The 15,202-nt window shown below is 43.5% G+C and overlaps 1 protein-coding gene across 2 annotated transcripts in view; it reads right to left on the bottom strand.

The window, feature by feature from the left end:
• Positions 1–15,202, bottom strand: part of ANKRD11 (ankyrin repeat domain containing 11) — a 187,363-nt gene that overhangs the window by 167,163 nt on the left and 4,998 nt on the right. Inside the window, exon 1 of one of the 2 annotated variants that reach the window (XM_059713968.1) lies at positions 9,998–10,073. The exons of the other annotated variant lie outside the window; for it this stretch is intronic. The gene's annotated coding sequence lies outside the window, so the exon portion shown is untranslated. Of the gene's footprint in view, positions 1–9,997; positions 10,074–15,202 lie in introns of those variants that run through there. 2 annotated transcript variants of the gene reach the window in all.

Raw genomic sequence — 15,202 nt, forward strand, 5'->3', positions numbered from 1 at the left:
ACTTTGCAGATGTCCCCTGCTGATGCCCCAAACTAAAGTGACCATGCAACGCCCTCCTTAACTGAACCAAAGCATGGGTCGATCTCTTCTCCAAACAAAATGAAACAGCAGACATGAAGTAGGAGAACAAAAACTGAACAAGAATCCAGAACCGAGACACTGAACTGTCCCAGCCTAGGTCAACTCATTCGTGGCACTTGGGCAGCTTAGTAACAACACTGCAGATTCTTCCTAGAAAGAGTGATCCTCATGGCTTTTAGGTTGTCAGTAATAATCCTGATGCAACTTGAAAGTGCATTCTCCCTGCTTTCCTCTCTAGCGAGACCTTCTAAAAATAAGCCTGAAACAGGTCAGGGGGCGTAAAGATCCCATCCAGTGATTGCAGCTAGCTTTCCGATACCTTTTGGTTTTTGCCCAGCCACTCCAATCAAGTTCCCTTCTCCTGTAATCTCCTTCTAGAGGATGCGTGAGTGTTTTCTTCATTTAACCACCACTACAAGCTAAATGGCAAGAGCAGCAAAGTGACAAGATTCATAGATTCATAGATGCTAGGGTCAGAAGGGACCTCAATAGATCATCGAGTCCGACCCCCTGCATAAGCAGGAAAGAGTGCTGGGTCTAGATGACCCCAGCTAGATACTCGTCTAACCTCCTCTTGAAGACCCCCAGGGTAGGGGAGAGCACCACCTCCCTTGGGAGCCCGTTCCAGACCTTGGCCACTCGAACTGTGAAGAAGTTCTTCCTAATGTCCAATCTAAATCTGCTCTCTGCTAGCTTGTGGCGGCTAGGGTAGGAATGGAAAGTGCAAATTCATGTCAAATTATGATGCTCACTTTTTTATATCAGCTCTCCTTTCACTCAGTGTGATGGTACAAAGGCCATTGGAAAATACTGAGCAACAGTTCTTCAAACAAGCAGCTTCCTGCCCATTTCAGGGATCTTAAATGTTTGTACCCATGTAATTGCATGGCAACTTATCCAGACTTCCTCCACACTGACAAAACATATCCCGTGATTTTCCTTTCTGGAAGTAGGTTTATGCTAAAGGACGCTGCACCTGCTTTGGAATACACAGCAGTGAACTAGGCAGCACGTGCTGCAGTGATCTCTGCAGCTGCACTTACTGGTCCAGGGCAGCCTCGGGAAACTTAACACTTCTGTGTTCCTTGAGTAGAAAGGCATAAACAACCCACCCCAAAAAGTGAAGCGCGCCAATAACCTTATCTTCAAACTGGCATTCAAAATACCCAACCAAGTAACAAAAAATAAAATAAAATAAAATAAAATAAAAGGGGGTGTGTGTGTTGGTTGGGTAAGCACATGAATAGGATTCACAACACAAGGTATAGACTGAGGCTGGTCAAATTCAGGGTCTGAACTAGTTTATGAAGCTAAATACCCTAGTGATTTGAAGAATTTAGAATTAACCAAATGCATCATCATCTACTCATCAAGGATACTAATGCTGCCTCTCGTGGCAAACGGAAGCCCAGTAGCTGTAGGGTTTTTGTGTTAGACCAGACAGATTTGACTCACAAAAGGGCCATTACACACTGGGTAGTTTATGAAAGATTATGTGACATGGTGGCTGCAATAGCAACAAGCTGGGCTTGATGGCCCAGGGGATCCCTTCCCGTTCTCTGTTCCCAAAAGCTAAAGCAGGATTTTACAACAGCACCCCTAGTTTAAGTTTCTGCTTTTATAACAACTGCCACGCAATCACCTCCAACTACCGAGAGGAAGAGAGCTTCAATGAGGCACCTCAATAGACTTGTACACAGAATCTTTTTCCCCCCCACTGTCTAGACACAAGGTGGTAGAAGTCAAGATAAAAAGATATTGTTGAGAATGTCACAAATTAAAAGCCCCGACCGCTTACACAGAAGTCATCCCTTCCTTCGCAAGCATCAGGCAGGTTTAAACAGCCACTGCAATTATTAGAGAAGCAGCTCCCCTCCGGTTTTCCATTCCTCCTCCTGAGCTCTATAAAACAGCTTAATACTAGCAAGGACAAGGATCTCACAGCTGCAGAATCACACTAAAACAAGGAAACCTAGACAGACCAGAAAGAATCCCCACCTAGTTTTACTGACAAAAACATTATTACAAAACCGACAGTGTCCTAGTCCCCCTGCTTTACTTGCAACAGGTTAGGGTGTTCTTGGTGTTTGGGGGCAATAGCCTTGTAGTTGTGCAACACGGTTGTTTGTCTAACCGATTCCTAAAACAACAAGACACTTGCATGGAGTGGTTTGGGTAAGGATAATCCTGTCTTTTTTTTTTAAATCAGTTTTGTCCTGAAAAAGCAGAAGGAATCCAGATAGTTTATGCAGCTGGTTACAATGGGTACTCTTATGCACTTGCAAACTAAATACAAAACCTATTGACCTGGAGTTCATGCAAGTTAAAATAGAACAGCTTCTAAAAAAATTCACAGCATTACTAACAGTCTTGAACTGACCTCCACACAAGATGTTAGAATTTCCTTTCTGGCAAGAATGACAAGAACCACACTCCTCCCACCCTCCCATTTCCCTCTTCTGGGGAAGGAAGCAGGACAACTGCATAGAAAAAAAATACACCAAGGTGATCTTTTCATCGAGTATCCTGCCTTACAGTATAATTCTCTCTTCTGGACGGAAAGGAAAGAAACAACTGAAAAAGAGACGACTACTAAGCCTAACATCAATGTGGACAATCTCTTAGCTCAAAAGAGAAGATAGTACACATTTTCTTCCTGACTCATGCCTCAGAACCATCCGTATCAAAAGCAGTAATGTTTCTAAGATAGTTTAGAGTGGAAGGGTATAGTCTATATACTACAATACAGGGCTAAGCATCATCTGCAAGTAAATGCTGAGACAAAGGATTTTTTTTCCCCTAGACCTGAGGAAGGGCCTTTTGTGCTTGAAAACTTGGCTATAATCTTTCCCAACCATCCTGTTGGTCCCATATATATATTGGACCCTTAAATAAATACCACTCTCTCACTCCCCTTAAATATCCTTGCCCCTCACACATTTCCTGGACCATCACAGCCACATCAGTGCAACACTGCCAGAAGGATTTAAAACCATTCCTCTCTTTTGGTAATGGTAGAGTTTTCAGTGAACATGGACTTTGAGCCCTGACAAACCGTTTCATTATTCCACCAGTTACTGAATAAATTCCTGCAAGATGCTCTGTTAAATGGGCCTACTCGGAGAGGCTTGCAGAAATTAAGCTTGCTCATTGCATCACTGGGTTACATAAGCAACTGCAATTTCAGCATCATTCTGTGATGCCACCCTTCTCGGGGGTTGTTGGCTGTAGCTGTGTTGGTCTAAGGACATAGGCACCCTTCTCAAGTGCACGCACGAAAAAGAAAAAAGAAAAACTGGCTGAAGGACTGTCTAGTTAAGTTGCATTTGTATGCCACTTTCCCAAATCTGAGTTACCTGCCTCCCCAAACTAACTGCCATTTGCAGTTATTCCTATCCAAGACATAGGGATGCCACTTAAAACAGCTCAATTAAGTGGCACCTCTTAGCTTGGAACATCATCACCACTGAGCAATCATCATCATCATCATCATTTACATTTGCACAGAGCTGAATACAATCTTCACGTTCTTTACTTGTACTGTGCTGGAGCTTGTGAAAGCCTTCATCCTTCTAGCAGGCTGTTATTAATACCAGGAAGAGACAGCTCATCTCATTCCCAAGTGAAAAATAAGACCTTAATATTTTCCTGTCTAGAAGTTGCTACACACTTTAAGAAGAAAACGTTGTATACAATCACTTCTCTATACAGGAGGCCTCAAAATCACACAGCTTCCTATTTAGAACATGTCACATTTCTCCCAGCTCCGATTAATATACAGTGCACCAAACCTGGATAAACGTGGTACATTACAGGCCAGTAGAAATGACCCCTGATTTTGGGTAGTCCACCTCATGGGCCTTAAGGAAGCATGATTTTCAGAAAGCATTAAGGACCCAACCTGCCCTTTAAAAATTAAAAAGTCGCCTTAGAGTGTCTAAAACGTGACACTCAAAGCAGTGAGGCACCCAAACTTGCAGTGACTTTCGGAAATGTAGGCCACCACAGGTGAGAAAGGAACGTGCATGGAAGATCTACCACAAGAACCATTAATAACACTGGCAATAGCACGGGCTTATGTTTAAACATTTAACAGAGTCAGAGGCTCCAGGTCTGGGTCAGAGATTGTAAAAGTCCCATTTTGTCTTGTGCACTAACTACTCAAAGAGTCACATCAATATCATGCATCAAAACGGACGTAAGTAAGCAATGGTGCACCGAGGTGGATCGCATCTATTAAAACAGCACAGAGTTCAAGTAGGTTAGAGCATCTAATCTAGCCAGTCTGTCTCCAACTGTCAGCAACTCCCCCTTCCATTATCTGCAAGTACAGCAGGGAATTTCCATGTCTCAACTGTGCTGCTGCCATTTGGTCCAAAGAGGCGCAAGGGGTAGATCTAGTCTATGCAGACAGATTATCTGTAAGTGCAGTGCACTGTGTATTGCAAGCAGCCCATCAAACCATCTTCCCCATTATAAACACACAACTTCAGCTACTGAAACAAGATGCTAAGGAAATAACGACAGAGCCATAAGTATAAAACAAGCAGCAACCCCACTCCCAAAGCTCCTTACAGATCATATGTTTGCACTTGGCTTCTATGCTATAAACAAGTGACAGAAAGTGGTTTTAATCTCTCCAAACTTCAGAGCAGAAACCAATCTTACCCAACTAAGTTTCATAAACTACTCTGGAACAATTGTGAAACATTTTGAATTAAGGTTATAATCAAGATCTACTTTTTCTGCCAATGCTTTGATATCCAATTGGCCCCCCCACCCCAAAAAAAAAAAATCATGGAAGGAGATTCAATCCTTTTAGTTTCACCTACAACTTCTTTTTTAAGGTTTCAACACAGATACAAAATTGGCCTACAAAGTACATGACTTTAGAGGATAAGAAATTCATGCTAGGAATAAAGGTTTAAAAGGGCCTTGTAAAAGGGAATGCAGGTTAAGTCAGACACAGGGTCCAAATTCACTAATGCTGCTCGTTCAGCTCAGCCTGCTGAGAACACCGACTTCTAGGAGCCAAGAGGAAGTCTCCACTTGGACTGACGGCATGGCATACATCTGTTTCAATACAGCATGCATAGGTATCTTCCACGCTCATGGACAATTTACAAAAGCATACAAGAGCAATCCTGAACTGCTATCTGAATCACATCAAAGGAGAAACTACCCACTTCTGCAAAGTCCAAAGATTAAGCATCCCCCACGCTACCGGCCCTCCCCAGGAGAGTCTCCAAGAAACCCCCTCGTGCAATGCACTGGGACGGACACACTCCTCACCTGCCTTACCAGCTCGTTTGCACGAGTGAAGGCAACACCTGTAAGAGACCCCAGCCTGTTTTTTGCCTCTGGGTTGGCCCCCTCTCCTGAGAAGACAAGCTGTAAAAATCAACTGGCCACTGTGGACATGCATAATCCCCACATTTGCACTTTCTATGCCAGCAGCTTCATCTCTGGACGTAAATCAGGTGGAGAGAGAAGATCTCAGGACAATTTAGGCAGCTGTGGCAAAATAAGGACCAGGGCAGGAGTGTCAGCAACATAAAAAGTAAAACCACCACCCAAATCCTGCTAAGAAAGCTAGAAAGCATAACTAAAACTGGCCCTCCAGCCCACTGTATTAGAGGAAGCAAGGTTTTACTTCAACTAACACAGGCACGACTTTCTTCAGCATCATTTCATTAGACGTTTCAAAATGCACTAGGCTTGGGTGCAAGGGCTACTGAGGCAAGGAAGTTTGGGGTTTCTTAACCCAACAGCAGCAACATCCAAACAAAAACAAATGAACGCTGATTATGAAAAACCAAGTTACAGCTTTTAAGCTCTTGGCCAATGGATTGTAAATATTTTGTCTTACTGAATTGCAAAAGTTGAAAATCCTAAAGCGTGACCCTGCCGTAGAAAAGAACATGATTACTGCATCACATACAAGTAGCCTACGATGCTTCAAATCCTCAAGTAAAAGTAATGGCTCTGAAACCAAGCACTTGATGATAACCAGCCAATTCCTGTGACCTAGCTATAGCTACACAGAACGGATTCATATTTAGTTCTCTCAAAGGTGCTTAAGTACGACAGGCATCTTGCAGTTTTATAAATGAAATACCTCCTGCAAATAATCATGGTTCCCTCACTGAAAACTGCAGCGTGATTAACAGAGGTCCATTATAAAGGCAATGCATAACCTAGCTCTTGTTAGCAGTCAGTCCCACATTGGAGTGTTTCTATAGCAACCAGGGAGAAAATATAAAGCAAACTACGGTTAAATGAAAATTATTCTCCATGACAGTACATGTAAATGCAGCAACATTTTCAAGGCACTTCTGGATAAAATGCTTAAAGTCATGCCTACATGTTGACAAAAATGTAAAAGGCTACATATAACAATTTATGCACCACGTCTCAGCTAGTTAAAAAAAAATTCCTAACCACTTGAGAGAAACAACAATATTCAAGATAGAGTCTTAGACAATGCACACACCCTTTAAAAACAAGTTTTTCAGAAATTATCAAGATGTACTAATTGAGTGTTCGGTTCTTATCGTTTTCATGGCTGCAGTCGGGAGCGCACACCTGCATTTTCCATCCCAGAAGAAATCGTTTTGATTTGAGAGGTTGAGACACTGAGAATATTTATAGAGATTCGGCTGGAGCTGGAATGACGACTTGTTTTAACTAGTTACAGTTCTTTCACGTTCCAGGTTACATTGGACATTTTGCACCGGGGCTTCATTCCTCCTGCGTTCGTTGGTGTCTCGGTTTAGACAGCTGGAAAACAGCAAGCCACCGGTGCCAAATACCCTGCCAGAGCCACCGCATACTTAAGGGAAAATTCTCCCACTCTTTGCTTTGGCAATACCACGAGCCGTCAGCAAGGAATGGATCTTCTGAGCTATGAATAAACCAAGCCGTATTATGTAAAAAGTTTAATTACTTGGGATTTGAGTCTTATGAGAGAATCAAGTCATCTTCTTGAAGCAATTAACTGGGTGTGCACCCTGCACAGGGCAGGCCAAAATAAGAGATGATAAAAATCAGTTTACAACCTATTTTATGGTTTCTCTTCCACACTAAAGTACCACATTTTAGGCAGTCTCAAATGCCAGTTGTAATTAAGTAGTTCTTGCAAACACATTTCACAATTCACCCTGCCAAGTGCTTCTTCCCATGTAAAAACTGGCAGACTGCTAAGCAACATGGGTGCAGGTTTTCTTGGGGAGGAAGTGTAGGAGGAACGCATGAGGCATTTCTTTCAATTGTCTCCAGCTCCCAGGGCGCGCGGAGGAAACGAGTACACACTCCATTGGCCCCTTTGAACCCACACTATGCATGCTCCCAGTAACCTCTGCATTTGAATAGCTCCTGCCCTCCCCACCCACCACACAAACCCCGATGAGAACCGGTAGATAACTTTTGACTATAGTGGGAAAGCTGCACTGTTCTTCATTAAGCCACTCCACCCTGTGCATAAAAAAACTGCTCACAGGCCAGCACTAAAGTAAGCTTCCTTCCTTGAGGTTTGACTGCTGAAGCAGAGGATGTGTCGACACACAGTCATGACATGTGTCTGCATTAGCATTTTGCAAATATGCAGCTATGCAAAACGCACGTCATTCACATTCTGCATGATAAAATGCAAGCTGCATTAAAGGCTCCACGGGAATGTAGAAGCGACACAGGAGAGCCCGTTACCTACAAAACACCAAGTTTGCCTCTGACAGCATATATTCCAGTCATGTTCCATCCACCTCCCCTAGGATCACTTGCTGCAGAACCCACAGCAGCACTGCAGATACCATTTCAGTGAATTTAGTCACTAATATCAATACAACCCAAGATCCCTGGCTGCTGAAAGAGCTCCCTCCACATTTTACAGAGCAATGAAATGTGGAGCCCTCTCACGCAGTGAAAACAGCTCCTTGAGATTAGACGTAAGACTGGAGGAGGGGGTAAGGGGAGGGTGACAAAAAAAATTGCAAACCCCCACGTAGCAGTTGCTAGGGCTATTTAAAGCCCTCCAATAGCTGCCATGCTAAAGGAGGCACTTTTCTGCAATCCTGAAGAGGAAAAAGTTCTCTCTACACAAGCAAGAACTCTTTTTGAGCATGTAAAAGAAATGTGTATTTTCTAGTGACAAGTGTTTGAAGAGGTATAATCTGTGATCATGTGAAGGCACCACCTACAATCTGCTTCCCCAAACAGGAGGATCCCAAAGGGGCACACAGTCCCTTCCATTTAGTAGTGCTTTTTCTTTCAGGAAATCTGAGCCAAGTAGGGAATAGGCCTGGTTCCTGCTGGTCACAAGGAAGGAAACATGTGCTCTCCAGGGTGCACCCATACCAGAGAAGAGGTTTTCTTACCATAGAATAACTAACACTCGGTAATTACCATCACACAGAATCTTTGTGAAGACAAGACAGCCTGCAGCTTTCACATCCATCAGCAGATGGATGTAAACACTAGCAGGGAAGATTTAAAAAAAACCTGTACCCTCCAGAAAAGACCCCAGGAATAGGAACATCCAGATGCAGCACAGGGCAAAACAAGCAAAATCATCCAGAACCGCACAGCATCCTTGGACATTTCGTCCCGAGGATTTAGCAGGAGATGGACAAGATTCCAGCTCTCTCAGAGATTGGAAAGCAGGGTCCGTATTTTCAACCATGCTACTTCCGGAGAACAAAGCCAAAGGAGGAACAAGTCTATTTATGTTTGCACTAGCCTTTTTCTGAACGATTCCTGCCAGCTGTGGCTGTGCTAATGCAGACCAGCTTCAGGCGCTGCCTGGTCCATGTTTAACTGTCTCACTGTAGGGTCCAGAAGCCTCACTCACAGCTCAAAACCACCTGCTGCTCAGGTCAGGACAAAGGCATAGGACCGTTCCAGACTCAAAGAACTGAGCGTCCAAGACAAGACACAATAGATGGAGACAGGCAGGTGGGAAGTAGACACTGGGTCGATCAACACAGAAGGCTTGCTCCAGCACTCTCCATGCTGGTGCCACTGATGGGGTTTTTCAGGAAAGCGAGTCAGGTGTGGGCAAAACTAGAACAAAGGGGGGCAGGAATGCATACAACCACAAACAGGTTTGCAATTCAATTGATTAGATTTTTACCATTTAGGCAGCCTTCACTTTGAAGGACTGATTGCATTTCTCCCCATCAAGAAACCTTAGAAAGCATTTATTTCTGAGGGCAAGTCCAATTCGGGACCATTCAACTGATGGCATGGACACCTCTATTCTTTATTCATGGATACCCGTTCCATTTCAAACTGAAACTAATGTCTTGACAAGAGCACTCTGTGTCAAAGTCTTGATCTGAACTTCATTCTCAATCCACAATAGACTAGCGCACTGTACCAGTCCCAATCTCAGACTTGTTTAATCCAAGAATTTACCTGGAGGCATTGATTGCTCTTAGGAACTTAAAGCATGACAGAGCTCTCATTGCAGGAGCTTCAAATCACACACACACACACACTCTTCAACAGCTTCAAACCTGTCTGCATCACACACACAATTCACGTGCAGATTCCATTAACAGCACATCTGACAAAAACATGCAAACCAAAAATTAGAAATGCATGCATCGTTCCACACATTTCCTAAGAATGGAAAGCTAGTACGTTTGCATACTGAAAACGTTAAAAGCTCAAACCGCAAGGACTACTGACAAAGCAAGTTTTAACGCTTGCATGACAGAGTAGATTTGGTCTAAGAACCCATCTTCAAAGAGTCAGGTCTATTGTCAAAGCTAAAATAATCGGTGCACTGGAACATTTGCTGCATTACCTGTAAAACACTTGAATTCTGTCATGAAAACAGAAACTACTGGTGATCGGGGTACAAAGAAGCTACACTCTTTACTGGCCGGAAACAAACAAACTTCAGGAATCGACATACCCGACTTTGGCGATTTTGATGGTTTCATCAGGTTGCAAAAAGTAGCCACGGTGGCCTCCTGCCTCCCTTGCAGCTCGCGCCAGTCCGTTTCTCAGCTGCTAGCTCTCAGCTCCAATAGCCCCTGGAAACAAGGGGCATTTTTCACAATATTCTGCTGCTGGCTTAGAAAATGGGGAAGGCACTAAGGCAGCAGCATGAACCTTGGGGCCTGCAGGGCAGCTACCTCTGCATACTTCAAAGAAACCTGGCCCCACAGCTGCTCTTAGGCAGCTTGTCTAAAGAGCCATGAGGGAGCAGAGCTGAAGGGGGTGGCGCTGAAGAGGAGTTCAAGCATAAGCCCATCCAAGCACCTCAGCCCTCCCTCCCTCCCTGCTGTTATGCAGCCCCTGGGCCCCTCAGAGGACGCCTACTTGAATTCACTTTAAAAAAAAAAAAAAAAAAAATGCGGCGCTCAACTAACATGGCATCCGGCACACTACAAAAACACCCATAAAAATATATCACAGAACAAGCTCGGCACCTCTGCATTTGAGCTCCTCCAAAGGGAAGATGGCTCAAAAAGATGCTGGAGTTATAACAGAGGGCCTCCAGTTAACCATGCCAAAGTCAGAGGGGCTCAGGATGCAGGGGATGAGAGGAAACTCCTGCTCCCACCCCCAGGAAGTGGAGGAGTTTCAGATTTATTACAGACCTACTAGGAAGAATGTCTTAAAAGCCCTTTACAGAGCCCAGAGGCAGCAAGAGATTCTCCCTACAGCACCAACCACATCTGCATCTCACTGAATACCCCATTCCCAGCAGGGACCTAGCAAATTCTTTCGGAAGCCATGCTGAAGGCAAATAATCATTCAGATTCAGAGCAAGCCATCTGCATGTGTGATATTCAGAGCAATATTCAGTAGGGGAAGATAAGTGCAGACATCAAGCCTTAGTTTTTGCCACTGTTAACTTACTAAGCTAGGAAAAATTTTAAGAAGCTGAACTTTGGCACCAAAGACCTTTATGGGGTGAAGGTAAGTACCAGATGCATTAGTGAATACTTTAAGCCTTCTTCAGAGAGGATTGGTATAGTTTTTGCTAAAAAAACAAAACCACAACAACTATGCCAAGGATCTGGCCAATTATTGCCCATTTCTGAGGAAGCAAGAAGAGCTCAGAAAAGAACTAAAGCAGTGGTTTTCAAACTTTTCACATTTGTGGATCCCTAAAAAAGTTTCCAATGGAGGTGTGGACTCCTTTGGATTGTAAGTGTAGCTATTTACATACTTCTGATTGATCACGGTCATTTTTAGCAGACCTCTTCAACACAGTCTGTGGACCTGCAGGGGTCCATGGACCACAGGTTGAAAGCCACTGAGCTGCAAGAATGATTTTTGGTGCTGAAAATGCACCAGAGCAAGGCTGCCACTGCTCAATCCATTCAGTTTATCCAAGAGGTGACTTGATCCACATATAAAGGGCTGTGGCAAGATTTTCAAGATGAGGTTCTTAAATCTAACTGAAGGAGGCCTAACAAGATCCAATGGCTGGCCACTGAAGTTAGACAAACTCAGGCTAGGAATAGGATGCACATTTAACTGTGGTGGTAATCTGGATCCCCAAGTAGGGCTGCAAAAGTGGTGACCACAGGACTCTCAGCACATCTGTGCCTACAGCCTCCTCAATCCTCAGCATCCTGAATGGGAAGCCACTCTGCCATTGAACCTGCATTGGCTGCAGAGGTCAGAGGCCACCTGATCTTTTCAAAGCTGGACAGTGGATTTGGGAATCTCAACCTCAGTATCCAGGCCATCAGATCCATCTTTGGAGCCAAAGGAGAGAGAGGTGTTATTCGGTAGGCCAGGGACCTTAGCAGGAATACATGGAGCTGTTCTTAGGACTTTATTCTTTTCCAAGATGCAAATAATCAGTACTCCCCCTCCCAGGGAATCCCACCCAAGATGTATACAGAGCTATTACAAGGACCAGTTTGAGGGTCTAAGTTAAAGCCTATGTCAAGAGGTGGAGACCCATAAATTCTACCCAAGAGGTCACTTCCTTCTGCATGATTTGCAATCTCCTTGGCATAAAAAGGCACCAGTCAACAGGGCATTCTTCATACAGGCCTCTTGGATCTTTTCACTTGCTTCCACCTAGTCTAATAAATTCAGTCAGTATATCTTTAGGGCCATATGCAAAACCCATCTTTTTGCTAGTACTTTTCTGCCAGCATACACACAAAAAGGAGGCAGCTTGCATGCAGAGACCAGGCCTTAGGGTAGACGTGATGGTGTAAGCACGGTACAGCATTTGCAGCTTTGAATTACTGACTGGTTAAGTTACTCTCACATTACTGGGGGGTGGGAGGGCTCATTTTGCTACTGGAAAGTCATTGCAGTGTGATCTGTTATTTTTAACAACAGTGTTGGCATCCAGAGCTGGGAATGAAGGATCTTAAACCTCAATAATCTGAGGTCTCACAGACTATTTCATAATTCCTTCAATAAAGAATCCTTTCAACCACACTGTGAAGAATCTGGTTTGGTTTGTTTTTTTTTTAAATCGGCACATCCTTTCATCACTAATTTTAGTGAGACATAGTCAAGCAATGCAAAATGTTTGCAAAACAATGAGCTTTTTCATCTCTTGCTGCACAGGATGTCAAACCCTAACTGAAGGGACAATGGGCTACCTAGGGAGGGTAGTTCATTTCTCAAAAGAAGAGTCTCTTCCTCCCTCTGCCCCACCCTTACTGAATAACTTCATACTAGGTGCTCTAAATACAAGCCTATTTTAGAATTTTTCTATATAAAGATAACAAGGGGGGGTGGGAAAAAAAAAAATCAGTCAATACCATTAAAAATGTGAATAACGCCTATCCTAGCACTCCTTCAAAGCATCATTAACCACACTCGTTTAAATGCCCCATGGCAGTTCTGTACAAAAGCTAACACTTAGGGGTCAGAATCTGATGTAAAACAAGAATCACCTCAACACTTTCTATCCATGGGGCAAGCGAAAGGCGAAGTAAAAGACAGGAGAGGCTCACTCCTGCTCTGGTAGGGAGAAACGGTCAAATTTCCTTCACCACATATTAGGACTACACACCCTCTGTAATAGTAACTTCATGTCCCTCCCCTTCATTTCCAAGGTCACAGTTCCTCCAAACATTTTTCTAATCACTATTAAAAAACAGAAGTTCAAATAAAAAAAATAACATGGGGGGGGGGAAAATCAACAGGCCTGAGCTCAATACAACTACCAGGAAAGTTCATTTAGTGTTTCAATGTTTTCACAAAACATTGAATTATTAGAAAACCGCGACTCCATCTAAAAATAGGCAAACTATGCATTATTTATGATGAGATTTTATTTTAAAATACTGATCGGATAGATTTTGATTTTGTTAAAAAAAGAGAAAAGGCTGCCTGCAGATTTTTGAGGGATAAATAATTCAGTGTATGAATGCCAAGGGCAGAACTGCAAATTAAGTCTTGCATGTATCCAAATGGCAGGGACAATGCAGACAGTAATATGCAGTTCACATCCTCACCCTGGCAGTGACTTCAACTCTGACCTAAAAAAAATACAACACTTTCTTCTGGCTTTGAGACCCAATTCACACACAGTCCTTTCTCTGTAGTACTGAAAGCTAACGTGCTCTCTTCATTTGAGGGGTATGGTCTGCTAACTCCTAAGCCTGTACTCACTGCATATTTGGCTTCTGTTCACACTCATTACTGCACTGAGCAGAACAATTAAAAGACTTATTCACATGACGAGGCTGGCTAGAAAAAAGGGGGGAAAAGGAAAACAAAACCAAGACTGGCTAGAAAATGGATGTATTGGATTTTGTGCCTGTAAAGATCAAGAAAACCCAGGCCAGTTTTTCACATGTGAGAGTTTGCACAACAACGGCAGTGCCAAGGTTTCAGTGAGGACAGTGACAAAATGAGAGCAGAGGCCTCTCAACTGACAGCACATACTGCTTGGTCATCCCCAATCTGCTTCAGCAGATGGGCCCAGACAACAGAGCTTCTTAAAGGAGCTCAAGGCATCCTTCCATCTTAAAACAGGTGACATCAGCTTGCTAGCCTCACGGGACAGGAGTGGGGAAAAGGGCAAAAGGAATGATGAAAATGCCGAAGGGGACATGACAAAGTACAGCGGTGTCAAACGTAGAAATTCCAGCACAGCAGAGTCAAGAGAAGTGTCTTATTGAGCTATGTGGGGAGTTTAATGTTTCTCCTGAAAGTTGGCACGCCCCACAGCTCATTTATAACCTTCCCCAAAATTATCTGAGTTCCACATAATAATCTTTCCTCGCTTTTGTAACTATTCAATAGCTTCCCCATAACTTCTCCTAAAACCTTTGGGAAACCTTCAGGGAAATGGAAAGGTGGAGAAAAAAAGAGACAGAACTGTAAGATTTGGATTACTGGTAGAAGATCCTGACATCACTGAGAAAATTTCCCTTTTGCTTCCCAATGTACTCATCTTGGTTATTAAAGTGAACTCTAATACACAGATATGTTAGCATCCCAAGGAGGAGTCATGCAAAGGGAAAATGTCTGAGGGCACGAGTGTAGCAGTCTTAATGGAGCTCAATGAGTGGAAATGAATCTTGAAAGCTGTCAGATCAAAGCAAAATCTTCTTTGAGTAAAGACCGTGTTACCCTTGGAGCCACAGAACTAAATACCATCTATAAAAATATTTTGCTCAAATAAATTAAGAAACAGCAGTGTTTCATCTGCCAAAAGGTGTGGGTCTTTTATGGGATTAGCATCCTACGTGCAGGATAAAAATTAGAGCAGATTTGGAGACAGCTCACTCAGCTGGTAGAAGCTGGCTGCACAGATTGAAGTGGCCTGAAAAAGGCAAGCACAGACACTATGTTGTGGACAGGTTTTCATCTTCTGTTGCCATGCAAGGGATTGAACGGCTTTGTAGGTTTGTAAAGACTTGCTGCGTGGATCACATGTTGGCACCACCTGGGTCAAAACAGAAATGGAAGGGTGCCCCGAGACAATACCCAGCAACAGGCTTTGACACGCCAGAGCAAATATTACACACATCTGAAAACCTGCATGCAAGAAGATGTACAAAAATACTGTCAGCTTCTCAAATCAGTCTGAGAAAACAAGGAAGTACTGGAATCTCTCAGGCAGCCTTAACTCTAACCCTAGGCACTGACAACTTTCCAGCCTCATCACCCCCTTGAATAC

Source organism: Alligator mississippiensis, chromosome 10 (genome assembly GCF_030867095.1).
Source record: "Alligator mississippiensis isolate rAllMis1 chromosome 10, rAllMis1, whole genome shotgun sequence".
Taxonomy (NCBI): Eukaryota; Metazoa; Chordata; order Crocodylia; family Alligatoridae; genus Alligator; species Alligator mississippiensis.